This window comes from Macaca fascicularis, chromosome 10 (assembly GCF_037993035.2).
Source record: "Macaca fascicularis isolate 582-1 chromosome 10, T2T-MFA8v1.1".
NCBI classification, from domain to species: Eukaryota; Metazoa; Chordata; class Mammalia; order Primates; family Cercopithecidae; genus Macaca; species Macaca fascicularis.
Window position 1 is genome coordinate 32,789,889 of NC_088384.1, and position 13,715 is coordinate 32,803,603.

At 55.3% G+C, this 13,715-nt stretch overlaps 1 protein-coding gene across 50 annotated transcripts in view; it reads right to left on the bottom strand.

The window, feature by feature from the left end:
* TANGO2 (transport and golgi organization 2 homolog) overlaps positions 1 to 13,715 on the bottom strand; it is a 46,476-nt gene extending 32,761 nt beyond the window's left edge. For 16 of the 50 annotated variants that reach the window (XR_012418999.1, XR_012418996.1, XR_012418991.1 and 13 more), the window contains exons 1-2: positions 13,585 to 13,715; positions 4,824 to 4,938 (exon numbers count right to left, since the gene is read on the bottom strand). The gene's annotated coding sequence lies outside the window, so the exon portion shown is untranslated. Of the gene's footprint in view, positions 1 to 4,823; positions 4,939 to 13,403 lie in introns of all 50 variants that reach the window. The other 34 variants (XR_012418998.1, XR_012419000.1, XR_012418995.1 and 31 more) reach the window with 4 other exon arrangements.

The following is a 13,715-nucleotide window of genomic DNA, read 5'->3' on the forward strand; positions in this document are numbered from 1 at the left end:
AAGCACAGTTTTAAGGGGCTCCAGCACTGGCAGTGCCCCTGTGCCTGAAGTTCTCTCTGGAGAAAGATACCTTCATCCTATACTTCAAAGAAGTCTCAAAATCATTTTTTAAAGACCAGAAGCAGTACATAGTCAGAAAGAACCACATAACGAAAGAAGCACCATGAGTAAGAACCAGCAGAAAGATAACTGTACATGCATCATCAACCAACCATGCTCTGATGGCAGAAAGAAAACAGACAGCTCAGAAATATCTGCAGGGGAAAGGAAGTGATGAAGAGCAAACTGGGTTTACAAAGCAGCAAAAGGAACTGTTTTTTGTTTTGTTTCTTTGCTCTTGTTGCCCAGGCTGGCTGGCATCCTCTCGGCTCACCACAACCTCCACCTCCCGAGTTCAAGCGATTCTCCTGCCTCAGTCTCTGAAGTAGCTGGGATTACAGGCATGCGCCACCATGCCCAGCTAATTTTGTATTTTTAGTAGAGATGGGGTTTCTCCATGTTGGTTAGGCTGGTCTCGAACTCCTGACCTTAGATGATCCGCCCGCCTCGGCCTCCCAAAGTGTTGGGATTCCAGGTGTGAGCCACCGCGCCTGGCCAAAAGAACTCTTAGGAAGTTCTTTTAGAAATGAAAGCTTCCGTGACTGCACATTAAAGCTCAGCTGTGGGTTTAAGAGCAGATCAGGTGCAGCTGATGAGGCAGAACCCTCCTGAATGCAGTGCAGGAAGATGGGGAGCACGCTGGGCTTTGGGGGTGCACCCAGGTGTCCACCTGCTAGGTGCCACTGATGGGGTGGGCCCAGCCCTCACCACGTGGCCAGAAGACACAAGTCCCTTCACTCTGGAGGAGCTGGTCTTTCCTGCACATGAGAACCCCTGGCTGCAGTCACTAGAGAAGCCCTGTCAGCCGGTTCCTACTGGAATCCCACTGGCCTGGAGCCCAGGGCTACCCAAGGCCTGCTCACCAGGGACATGCTCCTCTGGGGTGTTAGAGAAGGCCGTTGGTCTCAACTTCAGCCGACCTCAGCCCTCCCGGGGCTGCACGCCCAGCTGCTGGCAAGGCCACGGATGAGGGCAGTTCTGGCCACTGATACATATAGGACAGACAGAAAGGCACCCCTAATTCAGCTGCACGACCCCACCATCCTAGCTGGCCAGGGTGCAGGGGCAGCAGACCAGCCCTCCAGGCACCAGTGGCAGGGAGGGCTCCGTGGTCCAAGGGAAGGCCATCAACGGATCTCCGGGCAGCCTGGCACTGGAGGTGTGGGCGCAGAGCCAAGAGCTGTGGCCTCGACGAAGACGCGGTCATTGGGAGGGAAGGACCAGAGGAAAGCCAGCCCCTGAGGAGGGGACCATCAGGAACTGCCTTTCTCTCCAATCCCTCGCGCCCTGCTCGAGCCAGGCCCACTGCCCACCGGCCTCCAACCCAGCTCTAGCCAGCAGGTCTCCCCCTCCCCCGGCCAGCTTCACCTCCCCGAACCTGTGACCTTGCCTTTGCCTGGGCCCCTGTGTGCTCCCTAAGCCAAGCCCTGCAGGTTCCCTAGGTCCTGCACGGCCCCCACACAGGCCCACCACAGCTTCCAACACCCTCTCATGCCTGCTGACTTGCCAGGCTCTGGGAGGGAGCCATGGATATAGTCCTTGTTCTTTTGGTCACCACAACTTGATCTGGGCACAGGGCAGGTGCGCACACGGGTGGCCAGGACCACTTCCCACAACTTCCATAGGTCCCATCACACCAGGTGAGGCTGGGCTCCTCAGGGCATCTCTTGTGCCACACAGAGCTTGCACTCAAGGGTGCCCGAGTTGGCCAACTTTACAGGAGGGTTGGTGTCCCAGGGACAATCGTGCCTGGCTTTCCAGGTAAGGCCCCACTCTGCCTGTCCCCAACCCTGCCCTGGGCTCAGCACTTGAGCCAAGCCCAGTGAACTCTCTGCAAGTCCTCAGCAGTCAGAAGGCCACAGAGTGGTCAAAGCCATTCAGGGTTGGCCCTGAGGCCCAGGCGGCCAGAGCCAGACCACAAAGAGCAGCTGAAGGAAGAGGCAGGCAGGAGGGTCTGCGGTCCAGCCAGCAGCCTTGCCCTGGGTCTCAGAGGCCACAGCCCAGAGGCATCTGAACATCTGCAGGAAGCCACGCCCAGTCTCTGCATCCTGCAGGGGACCCGCCTGCCCCACGGGGCTGAGACCACCAGGATATCCTGCACACATCCACCAGGCTTGCAGAAGCAATCAGATGGCCACACGCCCATCCTCTCCAGGCAGAAAATGCTTTACACACCCCCATCTCGTCACCTGGCCTCACGGCCACTGGGATAGCAGTTGGGCAAGTAGGTTACTGGGCGGGTGGGGCAGGCGCCGCAAAACCCGGCTGCCAGGGCGGGTCCAAAAGGAGGCTGGGCCAGGGCTCCACAGGGGGGAAGATGCTGATGAGCTCCTCCCTGTGCTGTGTGCTCTGTAGCTGTGATCCCATCCCACCACGACTCCCAGGTCACATGGCGGGGATGGGCAAGGTGAGCCCGGAGGGGCTCATGGTGGGGCACCTGCTGGTTGGGCTAGGGGTGAAGAAGCAGTGAGCTGGCCACCCCGAGCAGGCACATGTGGGATGCTGGGATCAAGTGGGCCTCCTGGACCCCGCACCCACAGCCTGGCAGCTCCCCAGAGACCCAGGATGGCCTCAGCACTAGATCTGTTCATTTCTAGCTCTAATCTGCCCAGCCATGCTGCGGACACTCCTGGAAGTCAGCATGCTGCCTTCTGTTCTCCCACAGCAGGAGCTGCTGATCCCCGCCAGGGCGCAAGAGGTCCCTGGGCAAGGTGGTGATGGGCAGCCAGCTTCCTCCTGGCCATGGTGGTTACTGTGCTCACATGTGGTCCTACTAGAAACATCATCTTGAAAGCCACTGGCATGGCACAGGCACATGGCCAGGCCTCACAGGCCCACAGGGATGGAACAGCCCAGATATGTAGTCCAGGCTGAGGACAGGAGGCCGTGTGGGCAGCAGTCGAGAAGAGCCATACTCCAAGACTGAAAGCAGGGCCTGTGAGGTGGGCAAACGTCCTGCCACCAACCCACAACACCAGCACAGCACAGCAGGGCAACGTGGCATGGTGGTGAGGTTCCTGAGCCAGGACAAGAAAAGAAGCATCGTTCTCACGGCTACTTGAGGAAGCATATTACCTCCACTCTGTCGCCCTGGTACAGTCATGTGATCATAGCTCACTGCACCCTTGAACTCCTGGGCTCAAGCCATCGCCATCCTCCCACCTCAAGCCTCCCAAGTAGCTAAGATTACAGGTGCATACCACCACACTCAGCTAATTTTTTTTTTTTTTTTTTTTTGAGACAGTCTCGATCTGTCACCCAGGCTGGAGTGCAGTGGCACATCTCAGCTCACTGCAGCCCCGCCTCCCAGGTTCAAGTGACTCTCCTGCCTCAGCCTCTCAAGTAGCTGGGACTACAGGTGCGCACCACCACACCCAGCTAATTTTTGTATTTTTAGTAGAGACAGGGTTTCACCATGTTGGCCATGATGGTCTTGATCTCCTGACCTCGTGATCCACCCACCTTGGCCTCCCAAAGTGCTGGGATTACAGATGTGAGCCACTGCATCTGGCCCTAATTTTTAAATGTTTTTGGAGAGATCGGGTCTCACTATGTTGCCCAGGCTGTTCTCAAACTCATGGGCTGAAGTGATCCTCCCACCTCAGGAAGTCTTAATGACTGGGTCTTAACAACATCTTTTTAAAAAATTTTATAGCAACTGCCGGCTGGGTGAGGTGGCTCACCCCTGTAATCCCAACACTTTGGGAAGCTGAGGGGGGTGGATCACCTGAGGTCAGGAGTTTGAGGCCAGCCTGGCCAACATGGTGAAACCCCGTCTCTACTAAAAATACAAAAATTATCACACCTGTAATCCCAGCACTTTGGGAAGCCAAGGTGGGTGAATCACGAGGTCAGGAGTTTGAGAACAGCCTGGCCAATATGGTGAAACCCTGTCTCTACTAAAAATACAAAAATTAGCCAGGCGTGGTGGCAGGCACCTGTAGTCCCAGCTACTCAGGAGGCTGAGACACAAGAATTGCTTGAACCCAGGAGGTGGAGGTTGTAGTGAGCCAAGATCGTGCCACTGCACTCCAGCCTGGGCAACAGAGCAAGACTCCATCTAAAAAAAAATAAAACAAAAACAAATTAGCCGGGCATCGTGGTGAGCGCCTATAATCCTAGCTACTGAGGAGGCTGAGGCAGGAGAATTCCTTGAACCCAGGAGGTGGAGGTTGCAGTGAACTGAGATCGTGCCATTGCACTCCAGCCTAAGAGACAAGAGGAAAACTCCATCTCAAAAAAAAATAAAAAAATAAAAAAAATAAAGCAACTGCTTACACGGGAATGCCCTCTTTACAAGAGTCCTGGCGCACCCTGGGAAGGAAATGCACTGGAGTATGAGGCACTGGTGCTCTGGTCATGCGGAGCGGCCGGCCTGTACCACTGCCTCCCGGAGCACATAGGGACTTGGTGGACATGCAAGAGATGAAAGGATATGGGTTGTGAGGCTCGTCCATATGTGAGGAGAGTCCAGCTCCTCTCACACAGATGTGATGAAAGAGGTCACCTTTGTGATGGTCAACACTTACCACCCCCAGTAGAGTGTCACCTCCACTCAGGCCAGGCACCCTGCCTCCCTGCAGCCCAGACAGCTAGAGTGAATGCCCGGGGGACACGCACAGCCTCTGTGCAGGGAGGCCTGGGAACCAATCACTTGGGACCTTGGTGTGGCCTTTGCCAACCCTGCCAGGGAGGTAAGAAGGGGACAGTCACCGCGAGCTCACCATGTGACTGCAAATGCCGCCAGCCTCAGCAGGGACAGAGCACAGGCCTCTTCCAGGGAGGAAATCCCCCACACACTCCTGGAGTCCTTCAGCGCCCTGAGCCTGGCCAGAGGATCTGTGAGGTATGAATGGAAAGAAAGAGCCCTCTTCACACCACAGCCAAGGGCTTCCCGTCCTCTAAGAATAACAGTGCGGGTGGAAGTCTTCCCAGAATCCCGGCATACGTTCCCCTGGCCTAACAACCTGGTAATTCTGCAAAATAGGAAGAAAGCCTGGACTTGGCACGGGTTATTCTTAGTGCATGGCGCCGTCTGTGAAGGGCGGAAGCTTTCCAGGCACTCTGGGCCCATCTGCTGATGCTTTCGAGAACTTTCCCGGCATGCACCGTCCTCTCTGCCCACCTTCTGCTTCTGAGATCCACTCTGCTCCAGAATCCCCTCTCCAGCCTAGGGCTCCTCCCCTGGCTTCTCGGAGGAACCAACAGGGCCTTCTGTCCTAAGAGCCAAATGGAAAGGGGCTAAACTCCCTCTCTAAGAAGAATGAGACCCCAGCTGAGGCAAGCCCCAAACCTCACTCCATGTGGTGTCTAAAAAAGGCACGACAAGAAAACCACTCAGACAGAAGGCTTGGGCAAAGACGGGCCAGAGCCACAAGCAGAGAGCAGCAGCGGCAATGACCCCAGCCAGGGCTGCATGGGGACAAGGTCTGGCACCCTGATGGATATGCACATGGCCTGCTGCCCAGCAGTAAGGATCTGCTTCCCTGACTCTCAGTGCCCACCACACAGGCAGGTAGGTGGGGTGGAGCGTGGGCAGTGACCTTGCAGAGGCCCATGGGGAAAAGCAGCAAGGGGGACGAGGACCATGCTGACAGCACCTCAAATGGAAGACCCAGTGGGGAACAGGCAGACCTCGGTGCTGCAGGACAAATCCAGGCCACCCTCCTGCATGTTCCAGAACCCACTACTGCCAGCGTCCCCTTCCGAGGAGGCCAACAGGCATCAGGCACCTGACCGTGCCAGTCGCCCACCCCACACCAACCAGCACCACCTCTACTAGCTTTTGTATAATGCCAAGAAACGCTGGTCCCTCTCACATGCTGCCTGCTCATTCACCCTCTATTCAGCCTCTCTGTGCCCCAGCCCAAGGCTGAGTCTCCTGCTGCCACGACTGGCAGCTCTGGAGGCTGGTGGGGTCCACAGTTGTTAATCCCATTGCTCAGGTCACCCAGGAGCACATTCTGGTGAGAAACATTTCCAATTACATTTAACAGGCCAAAGCCCCATCCCGCAGGGCTCATGTCTGTCATCTCAGCACTTTGGGAGGCCCAGCAGGAGGACTGTTTGAGGTCAGGAGTTTAAGGCCAGCCTGGGAAACACAGCAAGTCCCTGTCTACAAAAAGCAAATAAAGGCCAGGCGCGGTGGCTCACGCCTGTAATCCCCGCACTTTGGGAGGCCGAGGCGGGTGGATCATGAGGTCAGGAGATCAAAACCATCCTGGCTAACATGGTGAAACCCCGTCTCTACTAAAAATACAAAAAATTAGCCGGGCATGGTGGCGGGCACCTGTAGTCCCAGCAACTCAGGAGGCTGAGGCAGGAGAATGGCATGAACCTGGGAGGCAGAGCTTGCAGTGAGCCGAGATTGTGCCACTGCACTCCAGCCTGGCAACAGAGTGAGACGCTGTCTCAAATAAATAAATAAATAAGCAAATAAAAACAATTAGCCAGGCACAGTGGCATATGCCTGTGGTCCCAACTACTTGGGAGGCTGAGGTAGGAGGATGGCTTGAGCCTGGAAGATCAAGGCTGCAGTGAATTATGATTATATCACTGCACTCCAGCAACAGAGCAACAGAGGGAGACTCTGTCTCAATATAATGTTAATAATATAATAAAATAAGGCCGGGTGCAGTGGCTTATGGCTGTAATCTCTGCACTTTGGGAGGCTGAGGCGGGCAGATCATTTGAGGTCAGGAATTCCAAGACCAGCCTGGCCAACACAGTGAAACCCTGTCTCTACTAAAAATACAAAAATTAGCCAGGCATGGTAGCACAGGCCTATAATCCCAGCTACTCAGGAGGCTGAGGCAGGAGGATCACTTGAGTCCAGGAGCCAAAGGGTGCAGTGAACCGAGATTGTGCCACTGCACTCCAGCCTGGGTGACAGCGTGAGACTCCATTTCAAAAAAGTAAAGTAAAATAAAATAAATAAAAATAAAATAAAATTAGCCGAGCACAGTGACATGCATCTGTAGTCCCAGCTACACAGGAGGCTGAGGCAAGAGGATTGCTCGAGCCCAGGAGTTTGAGGCTGCAGTGAGCTATAACAGTACCACTGCACTCCAGCCTGGGTGACAAAGCAAGACTCTGAGTCTCAAAAAAGAAAACAAAAAAAGCCTCAGCCAAGGGCTGCCTGTGGCACCAGAGTGTTCTTAGCCTGCCTGCACATACATGTGAGCAGACACATGTATGCTGTGGGGTTAACACACTAGGGTCCCACTGCTCCGTTCTCCCTGACTGGCCATGAAGTCCGTCTCCACCAGAGCCATGTCCCCACTGGTTCACCACTGCCCAGCTTTCCCGCTTCTCTGCCTCTCAGCTCTGGCTGGTGTCTTAGTCCCATCAAGTGACCATCCCTAGCACATGCTCTGCACATGGGCTGATTTGGTTTGGATCTGTGTCCCCACAAAATCTCACGCTGAATTGTAATTACCAGTGTTGGAGGTGGGACCTGGTGGGAGGTGATTGGATCACGGAGGTGGAATTCTCACGAAGGTTTAGCACCATCCCCCCCACCGGTACTGTACAGTGATAAGAGTTCTCACGAGATCTGGTTTTAAGTGTGTTTTAAATCTCTCTCTTCTTCCTGCTCCAGCTGTGTGAAGTGCTGGCTCATGCTTCGCCTTCTGCCATGATTGTTAAGTTTCCTGAGGCCTCCCCGGAAGCTGAGCAAATGCCAGCATCATGCTTCCTATACACCTTGCAGAACCATGAGCCAATTAAACCTCTTTTTTAAATAAATGACCCAGTCCCAGGTATTTCTTTACAGCAGTGGGAGAGCGGCTGAGGACATTCCTAGGATAGACCCAGGAGGTGGAATTGCTCCATCCATGGGTGACACTTTCAGATAAGCAGACTCGGCCAAGTTCCCGCTAACGTCTAGCACCAGAACCTGCTGCCACTCACCCACCTCCAGGGTGTATGTGGTGTAGGAAATGTTCCCACCAGGATTTTATGGGCATTCCCTACTGGCTGGGCAACTTGCGACCTCCTGTATGTTCTTGCCTACAATTCACCAACGTGGTTACTGACCACTGGGCCTTTGTCTCACTGACCCTGGTGTGATGTGGGCCACCATGTGCCTGTCCCAGGCCTGCAACTGTTTTCTCCCTAGCTGTCCCCTGCCTTTCAGGGGACAAAATGCCTGTGATGCTGCCTCATAGAAATAGTCTTATATTACATGGGATTTTCCCATCGTTACCGTACAGTGGTCATGTCCCCTGTCTTGCTAAAGGAGGCTCTCCTTGTCCCAAAATGAGAACTCCTTTTTCTTAACTACTTTGTATGGTTGCACAGTGGTGAAGCTCTTTTTTTTCCTTTTTTGAGACGAAGTCTCGCTCTGTCGCCCAGGCTGGAGTGCAATGGTGCAATCTCAACTCACTACAACCTCTGCCTCCCAGGTTCAAGCAATTCTCCTGCCTCAGCCTCCCGAGTAGCTGGGATTACAGGCGCATGCCACCAGGCCCAGCTAATTTTTGTATTTTTAGTAAAGACGGGTTTTCATCACGTTGGTCAGGATGGTCTTGAACTCCTGACCTCATGATCCCCCGCCTCGGCCTCCCAAAATGCTGGGATTATAGGTGTGAGCCACTGCGCCCGGCCTTGGTGAAGCTCTTGGATCTGCCCGCTGTCTGCCTGTGTGAATGCTGTGAGGTGGGGACCCATGCTTCCCAAACACACAGCCAATCATCCTCAGGTGGCCGCTGGCCATCCAGTCTGGCTCACCTCAGCCACACCCTGAACTCCTAGTCACATGGGCCCCTTGAGGCCCTGCATGTGTCACCAGGCCTCTGAGGCTGCAGTAGTCACCTTAGCTTCAATGCATTCTTGGGTGTCTGGAGGGCACTCTTCAGACTGTCCCTCTTGGCTATTCAAAGAACCTTCCAAACCCTGCCTAGATCACGCCATGCCCCAACCCCTGCTCACCATGCCAGGCACTCTGCAGGTGCCCAAGTCCACAAAGTGACACAGTAAGAAAGCCCATAACCTGGAAAGGAAGCCAGCCTGTGCCCTTCCACGGCGATGAACAGGAACAAGCCCCCGTTCCCGAGGCAGCAGGGAGGTCCCAGCCAGAAGATAACACTCTGCTTGGTCTTCCATGCAGAGGCCAGAGATAAGCAACATCTGCCCATGGAGACAGAAGGCAGGGGAGGGCCACCCAGTCTAGGCAGCCACTGGGGGACACGATGGAGATGTCCGGGTGCTGGCGGTGGTTTCATGTGTGATATGGATGGTAGTTGTGTGGCTGGGTTCACTTTGTACAATCTGTCACACCAGGCACTGAAAGCGTGCACACCTAGTAGGCATGCTTCCCGGTGGGGAACAGTAATGTCCACCCTCAAAAGAAAGTGCACTGGCCAGGCGCAGTGGCTCACACCTGTAATTCCAACACTTTGGGAGGCCGAGGCGGGTGGGTCACCTGAGGTCAGGAGTTCAAGACCAGCCTGGCCAACATGGTAAAACCCTGTCTCTACTAAAAACACAAAAATTAGCTGGGCATGGTGATGCACACCTGTAATCCCAGCTACTCAGGAGGCTGAGGCAGGAGGATCGCTTGAACCCGGGAGGCAGAGGTTGCAGTGGCATGATCTCAGTTCACTGCAACCTCTGCCTCCGTGGTTCAAGAGATTCTCCTGCCTCAGCCTTTTGAGGTGACAAAGCAAGACGCCATCTCAAAAAGAAAAAAAAATGAAAGTGCACAGATCCTGCTATCCTTCCCTGCTGGGACTGGGACATTTCTATGGGCAGGGAAGTGAGGGAAGGAAAGGCAAGAACCCAAGTGTCACTTGTTCATGGAAAGCAAGAGAAGACCCAATCAGCCCCAGTGCAAGACAGCTCTGCACAGGACGGGGTGCAGCTGGGCTGTCACGGCAACGCCACACCTGGAGACCCTGGGGGCCATAGGGGATGGGACACACACGCTCTTGGTGGAACCACTTCCCTTTGGCAACCAAAAAGGCAAACATAGCACGTGGGCAGAGGGGAGGTGTGCTAAGCAGAAAGCAGTGGTGACAGAGGCAGGGGTGCACACGAGGGAACAGAAAGTTATTAGAACCACAGCGACAAGGGGACCTAGACACTTGGGAGGGTAGCCGTCAAGTCGGGCTCCTATTGGGGCTACACGTGGTGAGTCCCTGAACAGAGGGCAACTGAGTCCTACAGTCTGCTGCCCCCGTTTAATAGCCTCAATGCCCACAAGGGCTGGTGCAGCAGGGCTGAGCAGCCGGGCGCCCAATCCCCAGCCCTTGTAATCCCCACCCCATCAGCTGTGGCAGCCCCCAGGGGCGGAGCTTGAAAGCTTGAGCTGCTCTTTTCAAAGGACAAGGCAGACACAGACATGTGACATGGGCTCCTGGTGGCTGCCAGCAGAGGCGGTAAACACACATAAGAACACAGTGTCGCTGTTCCCGGGGCCTGGGCAGAGAAAGTCCTAACGTCGGGAAACCCTCTGGATTGCAAGGCCACTGCAATGCCCTGCTGCCCTCCTATCTCCTCAGCAACACCTCACCAATCTACACTCTCTGGCTATTAAATGGCATTTTTTATTTTTTATTTTTTTGAGATGGAGTTTTGCTCTTGTCGCCTAGGCTGGAGTGCAATGGTGCGATCTCGGCTCACTGCAACCTCCACCTCCTGGGTTCAAGCGATTCTCCTGCCTCAGCCTGCTGAGTCATTGGGATTACAGGTGCACACCACCACGCCCAGCAAACTTTTGTATTTTTTTTTAGTAGAGACAGGGTTTCACCATGTTGTCCAGGCTGGTCTCAAACTCCTGACCTCAGGTGATCCACCCGCCTTGGCCTCCCAAAGTGCTGGGATTACAAGCGTGAGCCACTGCACCGGGCCTAAATGGCATTTTATCATGACACATTTTCTTTTCTTCTTTTTTTTTGAGGTGGAGTCTTGCTCTGTTGCCCAGGCTGGAGTGCAGTGGCATGATCTCAGCTCACTGCAAGCTCCACCTCCTGGGTTTGCGCCATTCTCCTGCCTCAGCCTCCCGAGTAGCTGGGACTATAGGCACCAGCCACCATACCCGGCTAATTTTTTTGTATTTTTAGTAGAGACGGGGTTTCACCGTGTTAGCCAGGATGGTCTTGATCTCCTGGCCTCGTAGTCTGCCCACCTCGGCCTCCCGAAGTACTGGGATTACAGGCGTGAGCCACCAAGCCCAGCCTATCACAACACATTTTCTACAGTGGTACTCTCTCCTCAGATCTTCACAATGCTTCCGGGGCATTACTTCAGCCTCACACCAGAGGATCACTGTCTCTTCCCAGTTCCAAGGAGCAACACAAACAAGAGGCATCGTGAGCAGACAGAAGGCTCTGGACACAGGGTGGCCCCATCCTCAGGCCCTCCTGGGAGGAACACTCAGCTTCCTCACAAGCCAGGAACAGGTCAGCCTCGCAGCGGCCCCTGCGGCCTGAGTGGTTAGTGAAAACAAAAAGGGGGCACTCCTACCACACCTGCAAAGAGGGTGAAGGCAAGTACTTCAAGTTAGCGTGGCACTGAAGATCTTGATGGATGCACCCTCAAATGTCAGCAAGCGCACCAGGGGAGCAGCCGCTGGGAGAAGGAGGCCGGCCTTTTTTATTTTTAAGCATGCACAAACTATTTTTGCAATCTAAAAAGGAAGTTGAGAGAAAAAGGGGAAAAAGCTGCAGTGATAACCTCAAAAGGCAGCTCAGTCCTTCTCGGGTGACCTTGTTTTCACAGAGCCCATCCTTATGGTAGGGATAGGCTTGTTTTCAAGATAGCCCAAACCCTATGGTAGGGGCCAACAAAGGCCAGGCTCTGCCATGCTGCTGCCATGTGCTGACTGACGTATCACCAAAGGATGGGCCCTGCTTCTCATGCATCTGGAGTGTCAATGACAAGCATGGCCCTACTTCAAGAAGTCTTCCCAGCCTCCCTGTCCTGGGCTGTTTCTCTCCAGACCCCTTCTGGGGTCCCTGAGAAGTCCCTCATATATCTGTGGGTGTTTTCAGAAGCAGCACGCTTAGGTGGGCACCAGGGTGCCCTCCAAGTTCACCATCTGGTGCAGAAGCCAGGCACAGGATCAAGTTCCCAAGACACTACGTGTGATTACACACACTGCAAAACATAATCAGAATGACAGCCCACAAGTGAAGACCAAGGAAGCACAAAGGGCTGGCAGCCCAGGCAGAGCTGACAGCTGGTCATCTCAGCTCAGGGAAGGGCTATGGCCACCACACATCACAGCAGGCAGGCGCTTGGTCTGAGGGGCCTGCAGTCTGGGGACATGCAAGTAACACAAAGCTGTGTAGGGGCCCAAGAGGGTGGGGGCACCAGGGCACCCCACCCTGGACCACCAGAGCACTAGGATCCTGCGGGAACAGAGGCTCTGCTGTGTCCATCTAACAACATGGTCACCCTCTCCAGCTGCCCCCAACCCACCCAACAGGACACAGATGCAGGAAAACTCCTAGGAGAGTGGCCCAGGAGTAGTAGAGGCACTGGGAGCGGGCCCTGGATCTGAATGACCTTGGGAACACCATCTGTCCCCTTAGCCTGAGTTTTCCTTGTGGGAGCAGGACTGGATCAAAGAATGCTTGCCCCAAAAGGCTGCCCAAAGGCAAATGAGCTAGCGTGAGAAAGCCTTCCAAAGAGCTACTCAGCTACCCCTTACAGCTGCTGTCACATCTGCCTCATGGAAGAGGGCTCTGCCCCCAGAGTGGCAGCAAAACAGTGGTTAGCAGGTCTGGAGCCACACAATAGGCCTGGCCAGTGCAGACAGCCCTGGCCAGGACAGGGCATGTGACATTCCTGAAGAGGAATGGGGCCTGAGGCCCAGGGACTTGTCCAAGGGCAGAAGGTTCACTCTAAAGCTTGTGGCCCAGCAGGAAGCCAAGGGAGCACAGAAGAGGTGCTGGGGGCAGGGAAGGTGGGGGTCTCAGCAAACAGCCCTCTCTGTGCCCACTTCCCTAGAGGAAAACAGGCAAAGCCCAGGCTGCGGTGGGGCAAGGACTGCCCTGAGTGCAGCCCTGCCAGCCCCTACCTCTGATGCCCTGGAGGTGGGGGTGGGGGATGTAACTACCCAAACCTCCCCAGGAAGGCCGCATTCAGGCGCAGGGATGACCCAGCACTTACTAACTACTCACACCCACATTAGCTGTCACCCTGCTGGCCCGCAGCAGGCCGCAGGTAGGGGACAGAGTGACTGGGCTCCAGAGCTGTCCCTGATGCTGCCAAGGCCGCGCAGCCCACCCACCCTGCAGGGACCACGCAGCTCCCGGCCCTGTCAGTCTCAGCCTCCCCGCAGCGAGTCTGGTTCCCACCTGCCAGTGTCCCTCGCATCCCGTGTCAGCGGGGAGTATCAAAAACGCCTTCCAGTAAGGCGCGGGGCATTTTCGTCGGCCGGATCGCCGTGGTAGCCCCTGACCCAGCCGCCTGATTCTATACCATACCTCAGAAAGGGGAAACTGAGGCAGGGCAAGGCGGTGCGGCCAGCCCACCCACCTTCAAGCAGCCTAGCCCGGTCCGCGCACCCAGAGCCCGGTGCCCCCGAGCCCAAGCCGGCCAGGCAACGAGAGGAGTCGGCCAGCCCCGGAGCCGCGCACTCACCGCCTCCGCCGCCGCCGCCGACTTCC